Raw genomic sequence first — 15,872 nt, 5'->3', positions numbered from 1 at the left:
CAAATCTCTGTGGCTCTCTATGTCTCTGATCTCTGTCTTCTTCTCCCACGTTCTGTATCTTTATGTCCCTGTCTCTGTCTCTCCCTGTTTCTATCTGTGTGTGTGTCTCTGTTTCTGGCTCTGTATCTCTGATCTCCGACTCTGTTGCCCGTTCTCCCTCCCTCCATCTCTTTGCCTTAAATCAGCCCTGCCACCATGTCTCCACGGCTGTCCGCATCCCTATGGCGGGGAGACCCATCTTTCACCTCCAGAGGCAGCTTTACGGTCCCAGCGGGTGGACTGGTGCTCTACTCTGCTAATGCGCACCTCCCCTGCAGGGCCATGGCGAGCTCCACACAGACAGCCTTGCCCCTGGCAACATTTACAGATGCCCAACCAGGGGGCCTTATTTCAGTAGCTCATGTCACCGGGTGCCTGCCTGTTTTGACCACCCTGGAGCTTCTGGAGAGGTGAGCGCAGACTCTGTGGGGCACTGCTGCAGATGTGGTGTCGGCCAGGCAGGTGGTCACTGGGGTAAGAAAGGAGAACGCACTAGGCATCGTGGGCCTTGCCTGGATTGTCCCCTGGGCTCAGCCTGCTTGTTCTGAGGGAACTTTTGGGAGGTGATGGGCACAAGAGCCCTGGATTCCAGTCCCCCCTTTACCCACTGTGTGACCCTGAACCCCTGCCTCCCCAGGGTAGCATAAGGTAAACTGTAGGCTCCCACATTAACCCACCTCACGTCCTAAAGCACCTCAAAGCACCTTGTCTGATTATGCTAACTCAGCAACTCTCCACTGAGGCAATTGTGCTCCCCAGGGGACACTGGACAATGCTGGAGACACTCGTGATTGTCACAACTTGGGGGCGCGCCTACTGGCATCTGGAGGGGTGGAGGCCAGGGAGGCTGCTAAGCATCCAGTGATGCACAAGACAGTCCGTCACAATTAAAGAATTACCAGGTCAACCTGCCAGTAGTGGCAAGGTGGAGAGACCACTCTGCCCCAAGGAAATCCTGCCCCTTGGAATTCCCACGCTCACCGACCATTTGTAAACTCTTCATCATACTCTGAGCAGGGGTGAGGGCCGTTAGAAGACACTAGCAGTGATCCTGGCTCTGCCTTTAATAGCGACAGCTGAGATTTATTGAGCCCTTCTAAAGCACTGGCTGGCACCAAACATGGAAAAACTCATTTTAGTCTCACAATATCCATAGGAGGCCCAGGCACAATCACGATGCCCATTCTGAGTGTGGGGATACAGGCAGAGAGAAGTGAGTCATCAGCTCAAGGTCACACGGCTGGCAAGGATGGAGCTGGATTTGAACTGGTCATTTTGGGACAGACCCACAGGGCAGAGCCATCTCTGGGAAAAATTCCACCCAGCACGGTCCTGGGTGAGTCCTTTTGCCTCTCTGAATCTCCCTTTTTTTTTTTTTTTTTCATCTGTCAAATGGGATCTACTCTCTCATTTAACTCAGCCAGCAGAAATTCTAGGAGGTAAGGCACTGTTCTTACCTCTTCACGGGCTAGAAAGGCAAGGATTCAAGACTGAAGTCTCAAGGTCATAAGACTGCAAAGTGGTGGAGCACAGATCTGAACTCAGCTTTACCTGACTCCAGGGCTCCTGATCTGAATCAGGTCACCTGCAGTGCTACAAAGCAGGAGAGCAGAGGTCCTCAAGCTTGGAGTACTGGTCCCACCAGCCCCACCCCCAGGGTTTCTGATTCAGTAGAGCTTGCTTTTTTTTTTTTTTTTTTTTTTATTTGTGATAGTCATACAGAGAGAGAGAGAGAGAGAGAGAGGCAGAGACACAGGCAGAGGGAGAAGCAGGCTCCATGCACCGGGAGCCCGACGTGGGATTCGATCCCGGGTCTCCAGGATCACGCCCTGGGCCAAAGGCAGGCTCTAAATGGTTGCGCCACCCAGGGATCCCCTAGAGCTTGCTTTTTGAGTAAGTTCCCAGTACATGCTGGCCCAGGGACCATATTGAGAACTACTGCAGTAGAACCTGGTGTTAGATCACCTGTCCCTGGGTTCAAATCCTGGCTCTGGCTGTTGCTGGCTCTGTAACGGGGGGTGGGGGGATGTCACTTAACCTCTTCCTCTGAGAAGCACAGGGATAACAGCAACATCTATCACTTAGGGTTTGCTGTAAAGATTGAAGAGGATAGTGACAAAGGGAAAGCCTCTCTCAAGGCGCTGGCACCTAGTCAATGCTCAAAGATGCTCGTTGGCATAATGATCCCTAAGCCAGGTAATTCCCCACCTCCCTAGACAGACTGGAAGCTCCCGAGGGTGAAGGTCTGACGCGTCCTCTTCTCTTGCCTACTGGCCACCTCCCCAAGCCTGCACAGAGATGACATCTCAGAACAAGCACAAGAAGGGGCAGTGGGATGTAGCCCTTATTTATCAAGGCACTCCAAGGGGCCTCTGCCCCACAGCACAGGGCCTCCTGGAACAGGGGGAGGGAAGAGCACAGACAGCATCAGGGCCCCCCAGGCTGATCTGGCCCCAGTCTTCCTCCAAGCTCTGCCCCACTCCCCATGATCCCTTTGGGGGCAAGCGTTGGCCTCCTGAGGCCCCAGTGGGACACTTTATACCCAAGCATCCCTTTGGTTACCGATCAACCCAGATCAGTCTTGCTGTGCTGTGTGACTCTTAGCCAGTCCCTAGCCCCCTTCTGGTCTTAGTTTCTTCACCTAAAAATTAAATAAGAACAGTAGCTCAGAACAGTAGCTAAGAGTGGGGTCTCCAGCTTCAGAATAATTACCCCTTACTTACTAGCTCTGTGACTTTCCGCAAATCGCCTTATCTCTTCTGGGGCATCTTCTGTTTCCTTGCCAGTAAAACAGAATTGTCCTCAGCTCATAAGGGTGCTGTGAAGGTTCCATGAGACGATATGTTGAAAGAGCTAAGCGTGGTTCCTAGACTTAGGAGACACATATTCTGTGTATAAGTTGAGAGTAACCCGCACCACCTACAACACACCATCTGAGGGCAGGCTCCCCTGCCCGCCTGCCCTCTACACCCTTCACTTGGAGACTGTCTTGGCTTTCCTTCCCAATAGGGGGTAGGGAACAGTCTCCCAGAAGAGGTAAATCTCAACAGAAGCTTGGAAGACCGAGGGGTGTAATCAATGATCAGCCATTGATTCATCTAGAGACTGTAAGCCGTACAAAGAGCTGCTTTCGCTACCATTTAATCCCCAGAGCCTATGACAGAGACCAAGCGTTTTACAAATATTTGCTGCATGAATGAAAGAAGGGCTGAGCTCCCCTTAAAAGGACAAACTTCCCGCCCTGGAAGGCAGGTCAAGGAGTCTCCTGGGGGAGGTGTGGTTAGGAGAGTAGCAGCCAGGGACTCCCAGATTCTTCCTTGGCATGCAAAGCCTCAGACAGTTGGAATCATAAATTCTTTGAATCCTGGAATCTCTGGGTGGAGAGAAGCTTTTTGGTTACCCAGCCCCACCTCCTCCCAGTAGCGCCTCCCGGGGCTGGGCTAGGAAGGGAACTTGAGGGAGTGGGAAGGGGGAAGAGAAAGTTCAGAATGAAAATGCAATTTTTTAATTAAGGCAGAAAATAAAATCAAAGGTCAGAGAGGGTTTGATCCTGGCTGTGCTACTTCCTGGCTTTGTTCTCTTAGGCAAATTCCTTCACCTCTCTGAGCCCTTAGTTTCCGTATTTATAAAATGGGGTGATCATGATAACACCTAACCGCATGGAATTCAGGGGAGGATTACATGATCTCATGCGTGAAACTAAGCCAAGCCCATACAAACACTCAAAAATGTGCATTATTAACATTATTATTATTATTGGGGAGAGCTAGTAATTCACCAGGGACTCTTGCCCCAAACCTCACACCCACGTTCGTATCTGTCCCCTTCACTAATTACAGAGCAGATATCATGTTGCTTTGAGAGGTCAGTGACATTTCTGACATATATAAGACACAGTCGTTTTTTGTTTTTTGTTTTTTTTTCCGTCCATGAAGCAGCCTAAATAATAATATATAAAGAAATAAAACCAACTGGAGTGTAGGCAGCCTTGACCATTCAGAGAAGGCCTGACAAAGCGAACAGGTGGTTGGAAGGTAGGGGGAATGAGTCTAAGATTGAGGACTTGGGTTCAAGGCCAGGGTTGGCCTTGCTGCTCTGTTTGGCTTGAGGTGGAGCGGAGGTCCCTGACTTTGGCAACGAGATAAAGCTGAACTTTGGGGACTCTTGAGCCTCTTCCATTCCTCTCAAGTCTGCAGTTCTTAAACCTGTAATGACCCAAACATGCTCCCTTCTCAGAACTGGAAACAGGGTTAGGTGAGCCAGACCTGTGCAAAGCCCAGGATGCAATGTCGCCTCTCCTCACCTCCCCCCACCTCCCACCCACTAAGAGCTAAGTGTTCCACACCCATCCCAGTGTCCCTGTGACCATGCCACATCACCTTAGCTGAGTGCCTCCAAGGCAGGGAGCTTACCCATTCATTCTCTTCAACACGTCGGGAAAGGAGGAGAGATAGGCGCCAGAGATGGTCACAAGCTTTTGGGACTGGAATCCAACTCAGGTGTGAGAAACTCTCAAAATGCCTTTGCTGCTTTCTGCTTTCTAAAAAGTAATTTTTGGAGTGCCTGGGTGGCTCAGTTGGTTAAGTGTCTATTGGTTTGGGCTCAGGTCATGATCTCAGGGTTGTGAGATTGACCCTACATAGGGCTCTGTGCTCAGCACGTAGTCTGCTGGAGATTATCTCTCCCTCTCCCTCTGCTCCTCCCCTTGGTCTCCCGTTCTCTCTCTCTCTCAAATAAATAAATAAAATCTTTAAAAAATACGTAAAAAATAAAAAGTTATTTTAATCATCAGGATAATCCTAAGTGTCTGTCATGATTCCCATTTTACAGGTGAATGGCTATCATCCTCAACTTAAGCACTTTACATACAGTAAGGAAACAGGCACTAAGAAGTGGCTTGCTGAGAGGCGGAGTTAGATTTGAACCCAGGGCTATTACAGTACAGTCTGCTCTGCGATAGATCCCTTCCTCTCTTTGGGACTCAGTTTCCTCTTCTGTAGAATGGGGTGGTAGCTCCAGAATCTGTAAAATCCAAGTTGGGATTTTTTTTGCTACTCTGAGCCCAGGTCCCCACCCAGAAGCCTAGAACAGCCCCATGGGACCTGGGCGGGAGAGAAGGGCAGGTGTAGACCTGACTGTCCCGCCAGGGAAGTGGGGGGGCATCCCCGCCAGACGCACAAAAACAACTAAATAAATCAGGGCCGGGAACTTCTAATCCGTCCCGGCTGTGGCTGCTACCGCTACGCCCCTGCCTGGCCTGCCATAGTCTGGCCGGTTCCTGGGGCCTGGGAGGGGAACAAGGCACCGCCAAGAGTGCAGAGTCCAGCCAACAGAGCCCGAGTGATGCCTGGCCATCAAGTTAGCCTTGGCTCCTAGAGATGAGGGGAGGCCCCGCGGGCAGGGTGACTCAGGCATCCCAGACCCCCTCCTGGGCGGGCACGTTAGGCGCCTAGGTCTATTTTTAGAGCCGGCTCCAGGCCTGAGCACAGAAGGGCAGGATGGGGGGGGCGCCTGAGGCGGGGCGCCTGACCAGCTCCTCCTGCTCTGGGCTCAAGCCGCAGGCTCTCCAGCTGTCCACCTAGAAAAGAATGGAAACACGTGGGGGGGGTGGGGTTGGAGGGGGTGAGGTGTAGGCTCGAGAATGTGTTCCCCCTCCCCCCTCCTCCCTGCAAGGCCTGGCAGTTCCAGAGAGCTGGGCGCGGCCTCTGGAGAAATGACCTCTGTTAAGTAGGGCCAGGAGCGTCCCGACGGAGGATCTGTCTGGCCATCAGACGGGGGGCCAGCGCGGGCAGGGCTCCCGGGAGGGGCCAGGCGAGCTGGGGAGGACGCTTCCAAGTTCGGGGATCCCGACCACACCCCGCCGCCGGCCACGCCCCAGCCCGCTCTGGCCACGCCCCGGGCCACGCCCACTGCCTCCAGACTCCGCACCAGGCCCCGCCTCCTATGTGGCTCCTCCCCGCCCTGGCCCACCTTGCATCCTGTCTCCAAGGTCCAGAAAGGCCTAGATGCCAGGCTTCTGACCGCCTGGGACTGGACCTGGGCCTGCCTCTGGGTGCCTCCTCCCCCAGTGTGGGGTCTGGGAAAATGAGAGCGTCGGGGGGTGGGGGTGAACCCCAGCGCTGTCGGCAGCGAGGCCTCTCAGCTGAGGGCGGACCTGGGGGAGGCCTGCGGAGTTTGAGGCCCAAGTGGCCGAGGCCCCTCGGAACACGGAGACGCTGCTGTGTTCGCGGGCACAGAGCGGTTCGCCGAGGCACCTGGGCGGAGGTCTCTGGGCTGATACCCCCACTACTGGACCCTAGAAGTGGAGGTCACAGTCCTGGGGAGTGGGGGCAGCCGATAGCCCCAAATACTTGAGCTCTCTTGGCGAGTTCAGGGACCGCCGGTTTGGAGAGGCCAAGGGAAGGCCCATCCCTTGGGGGGGCCCTGAGGGGCAGAGAATGGGAGGGGAGCCGGTCTCTTAGCACCAGCCCTCCATCTAGTGGGAAGTTTGGGAATCGCAAAGGGGATGCAGGGGGGGAGGGGTCCATTGCACCCGGAATCCTTCCTCTCCCTGGGTGTTCTGCTGGCACCTACCACCACCATCCTCCCCAATCCAATCGCCTTCATCTCAGGGATTGACCCCAGATAGTCTTTCGAAGCCCTGTCCTTCCTCCCCACCGCCCCATCCATATGGATGTTGTCCTCTTCTGTCCATCGAGGCCACCGCCCCAGGTTCAAGGCAGCCACCATCCTTTGCCTGGATCCTTGCAGCTCCTGCCAACTGCTGCCCGTTTCCAACTTTACCCTTTTCCCCATCCATTCTTCTACTTCTAGCCAACTAGCGTTTTTAAATCAGAAATCTGGTCATGTCACTTCCTTGATTAATATCTTTCAAAGGTTTTTTTTATGATCAAGATGAACAGCCAAGGCTTGGCTGGGGACTTAGGAGGCTTTTCACCACTTAACCCCACCTCTTTCACACAGGCCAACTGTCAGTTCTTCACACACCTCTGCTGGCGCTCACCAAGCAGCCTTCCCACCTGCTGTTCCGTTCTTCTGGAACTTTTCCTTGCTGTTCTCAGGGCTCAGTCGGCAGAAACTCTGCTCACTGGGAGAACTTTCCTGACTCCTAGGAATGAGTTTGGTGTCCCTTGTCTCAGCTCCCACTGTCCCGGGTGCATCCCTGCCCTCTCAGAGTCTCACAGCTTGGATCTCACCACTCAGGCACTCCTGTGACAGGATAATTTATTGAGATGCTCTGTTTCGTGGACACCCCCTCCACCCCCACCCCCAGCCCCCTGCCAGTTTCATGCTGATAGCCCAGCCCTTTGGTTTTCCTAGCCTCAGGGAACTGTGCGGGGCTGAACACAAAAGCTGTTTGAAGTCTGATGGCTCATCCTCACTTTGGAAAAAGCTAACCTTCTAGAAGTGACTGAGCTAGGCATTCCCAAGGCATGAGGAGAAGAGGATGGCCAATGAGGGCAGAGAACAGAGGCAGAGCAGATAGCTGCAGAGTGGGCGGAAGGGGGTTTTCCTGCTGAGAGTGGTAGGGACGTGTGTCCGGCAGCCCCACCCCTGGCTGGTGGCGAGAGCTGTGGAGGCCCGGTAGCAGGGCACCTGGGGAGGCTGGAGTTCTGAAGTGGCAGAGTTGAGTTGCCGAACCTCGAGCCAAGACATGGGCATCTCTGCGTGATCAAAGTACATGGGAGGCATGTGGCACCTCCTTGGTGCTTAGGCCCAAGTGGGACAGCGAGTCCTGGAACAAGACTCTGGAGGAGGTGTCAGGGGACCCCAGTGATGGCTGAGATTGCATTTTCTGCCAACTCGTAGGACAGGGTTTCGCGTGAGTCAGATTGGAGCTGACTTAACAAGAATACAGAAATGGAGTATTTCTTGAGTTTGTGCGCCAAGATTTCTACCTGCCACACCTGTCTGTTGTATCTGTACTGTGGGGCAGGGAGTGTGTGCCTCATTCAGAATTGAATCATCAGGACCTAGTGGGGTGCCTGGCACATAGTGCTCAAAATGTATATGTTAAATATACTTTTCCTTGGTAGCTATAGAAATCTTTCTAAAACGCAGGTCTGGGTTCAATGATTCCCTGGAAACCCTCAGAATAAAATCCAAACCCCTATCGTGGCCTGCAAGGCCCACTGTGATCAGAACCTGCCTCCCTCTTGGCCTCATCTCAGCAGCCCATCCCCCGGTACTCTCCTCTCTCTCCAGCCAAACCATACAATTCAGTTTCCCAGATGTGCCAGTTTGTTTCATGCCTCCCTAGCTCCTTTGCTTGCATGGCCCCCTCCCCCTGGAGTGCCCCTGCCCTTTCTCTTCCTGCTGAGCTTTCAGTTAGTCTTCAAAGCTCAGCCAAGAGTGTTGGTTTCCATCTTTAAGAAGCCTTCCCAGATATCCTCTCCACAAAGGCAGAGAATACCCCTCCTGCCCCTCCTGCTCATGTCCATATGTGACTCCCTCTTCCCCTAGCCCCAGTTCCCAGATCCCAGTTTCACTACTGTGGTGAGTCCCTAGTGTCCCGCACAATGCCATGCACACCATAGGTATTTCCGTAAATGCTCACTGTTCACTGAACATTAGCCTTGACCCTTCATAGACTCATGATGTGACCTGGAGCAACCTTTCCCCTCTTTCAGCCTCATTTTTCCTTTCTGCACAATGGGGGTGGGAGTGGAACTCTATGGTCTAAATAGCACATAAAACACCATTCACCTGTGCACACCACAGGCCAGCTAAGAGCAGAGCATGCCCGGACATGCAGCTGCACATGGAGCACACATGCACAGCCACCTGTGACAAGCCCCTGCCTATATCACTGCACGTGACACTCTTGTGCAAAAGCATGTGTGGTCTTCTGGATGTCTATGCTCTGTCTACCCAACCCCCATCCCTAATCAACCACTGGCCCTGACGGTGAAAAATTCAGCAGGAGCCAGAGCTGCCAGCCCAGCAGCAAGTTAATATGCAAGGAACGAGCCTCCTGCAATATGCATGCCCTGAGGCTGGTGTCCTGTGGGGCTTTCTCCTTCCCAGGCATGCACATGCAATACCCTCCCTCCACCCCCAGGTCTAGACAGGACACGATCAGCCTGTGGCAGGGCATGAAGGGCCAGAGCTTTAGCTTCGGGTATCCCCCTCCTGATGTCCTATGGGAACCTTAAACTCCACATGCATTCATTCATCCATTCAACAGTATCTATTAAGTTCCCATCATGTGCCAGGCAATGGTATATGTCAATGAATATCACCCTAGAGGTTCACAGTCTAGTGGGGGAGACACAAGAAACAGAAAACAAGTGCTGTAATTTCATATGGGGAAAAGCAGTACTAAGGAAGGATTAGGCTAATGTGATACAAAATGACTCAGAGGGGCAAGGGGTATGTACGGAAGACCTTTCTGAGGAGATGGCTTCAATCAACAGATGAGGGGCCAGCAAAGCAGATAACTAGGAAAGAGCCTTTTGAGTAGAGGGCACAACACATGCAAAGGCCCTGGGGTAGGAGAAGGCATGAAATGTGTTTGAGGAGTAGAAAGGAGACCGCGTTGCTGGAGCTCCATCAGTGAGGAGAGCGTGGCAGGGGACACATTAGCGCTTGAGCCATAGTGGGGAGCCTTAACTTTATTCTGAGAGCAAGGGAAGGTGCCTAGAAGGTTTTGGGCAGAGGAAACAAAATCTATCCTTTCTCTCTGCCTCTTTGGTATCCTCCTTAGAGACTATGTTTTCCTCATTTTCACATTGTCAGTTCCCAGCTCAGGGCTTGGCACGAGCTGGCATCAATGATTACTGAATAAATGAATGACCGATTCAGGCTCTCTTGGCTCAAGGCTTGACTGAGTGGCTCAGAATGGGCGAGCTAGGCCACTGGGGAGTCCCTTGGGCAGCTCGGATGGGAGTCATCTGGGCAAGATTAAGATATTTAGGAGCCCTGCACATTGAAAAGAGTCTGGTGTTCTTCATACATAATTCATAATAGAAATAATACTATTCAAAAAAAAAAAGAAATAATACTATTCTGTGAAGCATAATACTTACATGCATGCTGAAATGGAAACAACTTCTTTTTGGATTTTTCAATTGCAAAATTCTGGATAAGTTCATTGAAGCAGAATTTATTTTTGCTTCTGTTTGTGTGTGTTGCTGCCACCTTGTTGGTGCCCCAAGCTGGTCTATCTGCCCCTTGGGCCAACTATCTAGAAGGTAGGCCTGGCCCAACTGTCCCCTCAGTGATATAGTCTTGGCTTTGGGCTCAGGACAACAAGGAGTACCAAAGGTGCCACAGTGGCCCAGGCCTGATACCAAGTGACCCATAGCAGCATTGTTGGCAGCTTCTCAAGGCTGCACCAAATGTGGCAGGTGCTCAGTGCAAGAATTCTGGTAACATCCCCCTGTGCCACCAAGGCTTGCCCCTTCCCATCTCTGACCCTCTGAAAACCATACAAAGTGACCAACGCACTAAGAGACTTCTCAGAGGAAGAATCTGGGGCTCAGAAAGGTTATTAACTTGAGGCCATTCACCAAGTGGGGATCAAGTTGCAACTTAAGCATGAGCCTAGCCCCCAAGCCAATTCCATTCCCCTCCTGATGGTGGGTGGGCCAGACTAGGCAAGAGTGCCAAGGATCCCCAGAGATGACAAAAGCAAAGTATGGAGCTGAACCCAGCTCTGCCCTTCCCCCGGCCTCTTTTGCTGCCCAGCTGAGCTCTAAGTTCAAAGCACTCCCAAACTCCTCCCAGAGCCTAGAGCTGGACCTTTGTCTCAAGGTCTCCATGAGCATTATATAGGCACAGTGCTAGGCACCCAGAGGGGCTCCAGAAGCTTGAATGGAATAGCCCTTGGGCTCTGGGTCCCAGGATTCTTTGCTTCTCTCCTCCAGTGGCATACTTCACAAATTCTATCCATCATTCAATTCCAACCACACCTGCTCTGCTTATGGACCCTGCAAGGAATTAGACTCAGTCCCCACCTGGGAGGAAAGCTGAACTCCCTTTCCCATCTCAGTGAGCTCCCTAGAGACAGGGCTCAGGAAACTCAAAGCAGATCAAAGATTTCTTGGGGAGAATGGGAAGGTGGGTGGCTCAGGGTAGCACCCTCATATGCAGGCCAGTTTTCCCAAGCTAACCCCAGGGTAAGCTCTGCCTCCACTGGGCCTTAGCGCGCTCCACCCCCACAACCCTCAGTGGGTGGGAAGTGACAAATGAGCCTGAGGAAGCAGAGAAGGGGAGGCAGCGATCAATAGCATTAACATGATGCCCAAATTAAATATTGACTTTCTTGGTTGACTCTAGGGATGCCTAGATTGATGGCTGGGGCTGTGCCATGCACCACAGGGGATAGGGACATACCAGCCTAGAGCAGGCCCAGTGGGGAGGCTTGCAGGGAGGGCTCACCCCTGTTCCTCCTGACCAGGCAGTGAGGGCTGCCGACAGCCCAGGGCACATGCCCCTATCTTCATCTTGTACCCCAGAAATCCCCAGGGAATCCAAAGTTTCCTTCTCTTAGAGGTCTTAGAGCTGAGGTTTTGTTGAGCACCCACCTCTACCTTCCATCCCCTCTTCAGGAACTGCTGCTGGCCTGCAGCCCAACAAATGAACAGAATCAATCTCTATGATGATATCCATTACCAGGTCTCAGGACCCTGCCTCCCAGAATGGCAGAGCTGGTTATTTTTGGTCTATCATTATGTAGGATCTTGGGGAGGGGGTGAGGATGACCTCTTCATTTCTGGAAACATTCCATCATCCTTGCCAGCTAATTCACTTTCAGAGTCTACAGTGGGCCCCAAGTTTCCTCTCCCTTTTCACAGCCCCACTTCAAGAACTCTATATGGTCATTTCTTCATCTCCCACTCACTCTATGGCCTACACCAATACGGACTCCTGCCACACCCATGACCCTAATCCAGCTCTTTGTGTTCCAGTCCTATGCATCTAACCACCTACTTCCTACGTGACATTCCCCTTTGACCATCTCCAAGGTGCCTCCAGGTTAACATACTCAAGACCAAAATCATAATCATCTCCCCCAAAGCTAGTTCTCTTCTGGTGCCCCAAATCTAATGGCACAGTTGTCTGTTGAGGTGCCTAAGGTAGAAGCCCATGAGTCATCCTTGGTTTCTTCCCATACTGTCCATATTAGGGCCTGACCACTCCACCCACCACATATAAATTCCATGCCACCTCCACTAAAAGTCCCCTTCATGGATGGTCTCCTCACTGGTATCTGCATCCACCCTTATTCTTCACTAATTACTCGCCCCCATTCATTTCCCATCTACCCAGAGCAATCCTATTAATATATAAATCTGATCATGCCAGTCTCCTGCTTGATACCTTTCTGGACTTCCCACTAGCCTGCAGTGCCAAAGCCCTTATGGGTGGCTCCTCTGCCCTCAACACTTAGCATGTATGTTGAGGGCCTGAGAGGGTAGGGATCTTCCTGGGGTTGGTGGCCTTGGAGAAGTGCAGGAAGGAATAATAGGAGGTGCTAGGAATTGGTCCTAAAAAGCTTCATATGTGGGACCCCATGAATTGCCAGAGTGGGCAAAAAGCCTTAAGGGAAGTCAGTTCAGAGAGGCAGAAGTTGGCAGCATCCTGCACCCAGGGTCTCCCTCAGGCCTCCTTGGCCACCTAATTTCCTTTTAATTGGTGCCTAATGGAAGTGAATTAAACCCTATTGAGTTTTAATGTGTCTGTTCAAGTGCCAGTCCTAACCTGCCTCCCTTCTCCCAGGGTCTGGTGCTGCAGGTGGAAGGAAGGAGAAAATAGGCTGTGTGGTGGGGGGTAAGGTCTCCTCAGGACACCCGCTCCTTGTCCACTTGTATCTCCTGAATTACTAGATTCCAGGAACAGTGACTTAAGACCTACTTCATGCTGGCACTGTGCTGGGAATTTTCTGTGTCAACTTCTTGAACCCTTACCATGAGCCAATGAGGCAGTAGTATTTGTGTCTCCTTTCCACAGAGGACACTGAACTGACTTGTCCAAGGTCACTGCCCTTATTCTATCTAGCATGGTAGCCACTAGCCCCACATGGTTACTGAGGACTAAGGACAACACCAGGCCAAACTGAGATGTGCTGTCTGTGTAAAACAAACACTAGATTTCAAATACCTAGTACAAAAAACAACATAAAGTATCTCGTTGGTAATTACTGCTGATGTGTTGAAATGATGTTTTTGATATATTGGACCAAATATATTAAAATAAGTCTCACCTATTCTCTTTGTATAAATGGCTACTAGAGAATTTGAAATTTACAATTACATATGTGGTTTTCATTTTTGTTGTTGTTGTTGTTGTTGTTGTTGTTGTTAGATGTTCTCCCAGGGTCTGGTCGTACAAGATAGGGCTGGCGTACTCATCCATGACCCTGCCATGGCCTGTAAGGCACGGGAAGCTGCAGCTGAGCTTGGGTAAGCCTCTCAGGCTGTCCCAGCTCTTGGGAGGGCAGTGGGTCCGTTTCAGCACCCCGGACAGCGTCCTGGAGCTCCCCAGCTAGGCACCTAGTATAGCACCATGGGCCTGGGAAGGAATAACTGGAATGAATAACTGGGACAGGGTCGATGTCACCTGCAAAATGTTCCCCATGAATAATATCAGTGAGGAAGGCTGGGTAAGAATTATCGATATCCCCATTCTGCAGATAAGGAAAGCAATGTTGGTGTGTGCATTCCATCTGTTCACTCAGTAAAGATCCACTGATGCCTGCTCTGTGTGGAGCCCTCGACTGAGCACACAAACCTGAACCAGATCGACATAAATGACACCAATTCTGTGAGCAGTGTGACAGTGAAAGTGTTTGCCAGAGCTGAGGGAGCCCAGCAAGTGCCGACTGCCGAGTCAGGGAGTTCAGGGATGGCTTCACAGAGGGGACACTTGGGCTGGATCTAGAAGGATGAAGGGATTTGTCAGTGTGAGAAGGTGGGGGGTGGGGGAGAGTCCCAAGCAGGAGAAATGACATGTGACCCTGGGCACAGAGGTGTGAGAGACAGGTAGGTCATGAGAGGCAGGCAAGGGTCACATCACGAAGGGCCCTGCATTCTAGGATCCTTAGGAGGCATCTGAGCAGGGCAATGGCCAGGCCAGGTGGACAAAGGACTGGAGACAGGAGGCAGAGAGAATAGAGAGGACGATGACGTGAGAAATTCAAGTCTGGGAAAGAAATGACAAGTTAGTTATCGGCCTTGATGGGAGGGCTATCAGGCCTACAGATAAGGAAACGCAAGGCTGATAGGGTCCAGCGGCTGGTCCAAGGTCACACCACAGGTCAGTGCCTGGGGGAGTGAGGACTGAGCAGGAGGGAGGCATAGAGCCTCAGCCCAGGAAAGCTCTGCCCCCGACCACAGACGTGGCAAGTCTCCCACCTTGGGAGCCTCTGCCGCAGCTGTGGTTGCTGCTTGAGCAGAATCAACAAGGTGAATACTAAGCTGCCTCAAACCAGACTCACAGCAAGAAACCACAAGAGGGAGGGGGAAAGTGCACCATAGCTCAGGCCTGGAGATCCCAGTGGTGGCCAGTGGAGCCCAGGACTGGGAAGAAAGGAGACAGGAATACAGGAAAGACATTGAGAAGGCTTTAGAGGGTAGCTCAAAGGAAAGCCTGGCCCATGGCATGAGGTGGGTTCTGCTGGCACAAGTCAGGGCCAGCATAACTCACGATTTGTGCCAATTGTGCCCATCACAGCACCCCAACCTCTGCCTGGAGCCAATCACAGCCCTTCCCTGGGGAATTTCTGGTCAGAATTTAAGGCAAAGTCTCCCCTCTGAGGGCAAAGCCAGTGATGGGACCCGGGAGAAGGAAGTCCAGTAAGGGGTGAGAGGCTTGCCTTAAAGAATGAAGCTGAGGGCAGCCCCGTTGGTGCAGCGGTTTAGCGCCGCCTGCAGCCCAGGGCGTGATCCTGGAGACCCGGGATCGAGTCCCATGTCAGGCTCTCTGCATGGAGCCTGCTTCTGCCTCTGTCTGTGTCTCTGCCTCTCTCTATGAATAAATAAATAAAATTCTTAAAAAAAAAAAAAAAAAGAATGAAGCTGACACAGAGCAGCTGTAAGGGATGAACATCTGGAGCCACTCTGACCCGGGGTCCCATCACCTAACAGACAGCCACACGTGCCCACCACCTGCAAGCTGCAGCTGGCGACTCCTGAGTGAACAAAGTTCTCTTTCACCCAGGTTGGCTGGTAGCAAGATTCAGCCCCAGTATATAGTCACTTACGAGGTGTGGGAGTCTGGAAAAGTCATGTCCCCTCTGTAAGCCCTGATTTCCCCCCATCTGTCAAATGGGGGAGTCACAGTACTTACCTTGAAGACTCAAATGAGGTCATGCCTGAGACAGCACTGAGCACAGTACATGCCTGAGCTGCCCGAGGGGAGGGAGGCCTAGAAGGTTCACAGGAGCACAAGGATTCTGGGAAAGCCCAGGACCTAGGGGCACGGGTCTGAGGACTCTGCTCCTGCTCCTCTGACGAGGCCCACAGCAGGCAGGATGCAGAGAAGACTGAGGGAGCCTGTATCTCCAGGGCCACCACTCCTCCAGCTCCCCCAGGGGGCTGTCAGCTGTGAGCCCTGCCCCAGCAGCCAGTCCCTTTCCCCTTCCACCTCAACCAGGCACCTAACCCCTCCCCCTCTGATGTGTTAGCCATCCCCGGAGACTGAGTCCTGGGAGTGGCTCAGGGGTGCCGGTGCTGCTGAATGACTAGGCCGGCAGTGGCACCCAACCACAGAAGCATTACTGCACACCCTGCAAGACATTTCAGGTTCTCATCCTCTATCCCCTCTTCCTGGGTGCCCAGGAACTGAGCAAGGGTCCTCCACTTGGGCATGTGAAAAAGACACCCCGGCAA

Source organism: Canis lupus, chromosome 2, assembly GCF_003254725.2.
Source record: "Canis lupus dingo isolate Sandy chromosome 2, ASM325472v2, whole genome shotgun sequence".
NCBI classification, from domain to species: domain Eukaryota; kingdom Metazoa; phylum Chordata; class Mammalia; order Carnivora; family Canidae; genus Canis; species Canis lupus.
Note: the sequence above shows the minus strand (reverse complement) of the source record.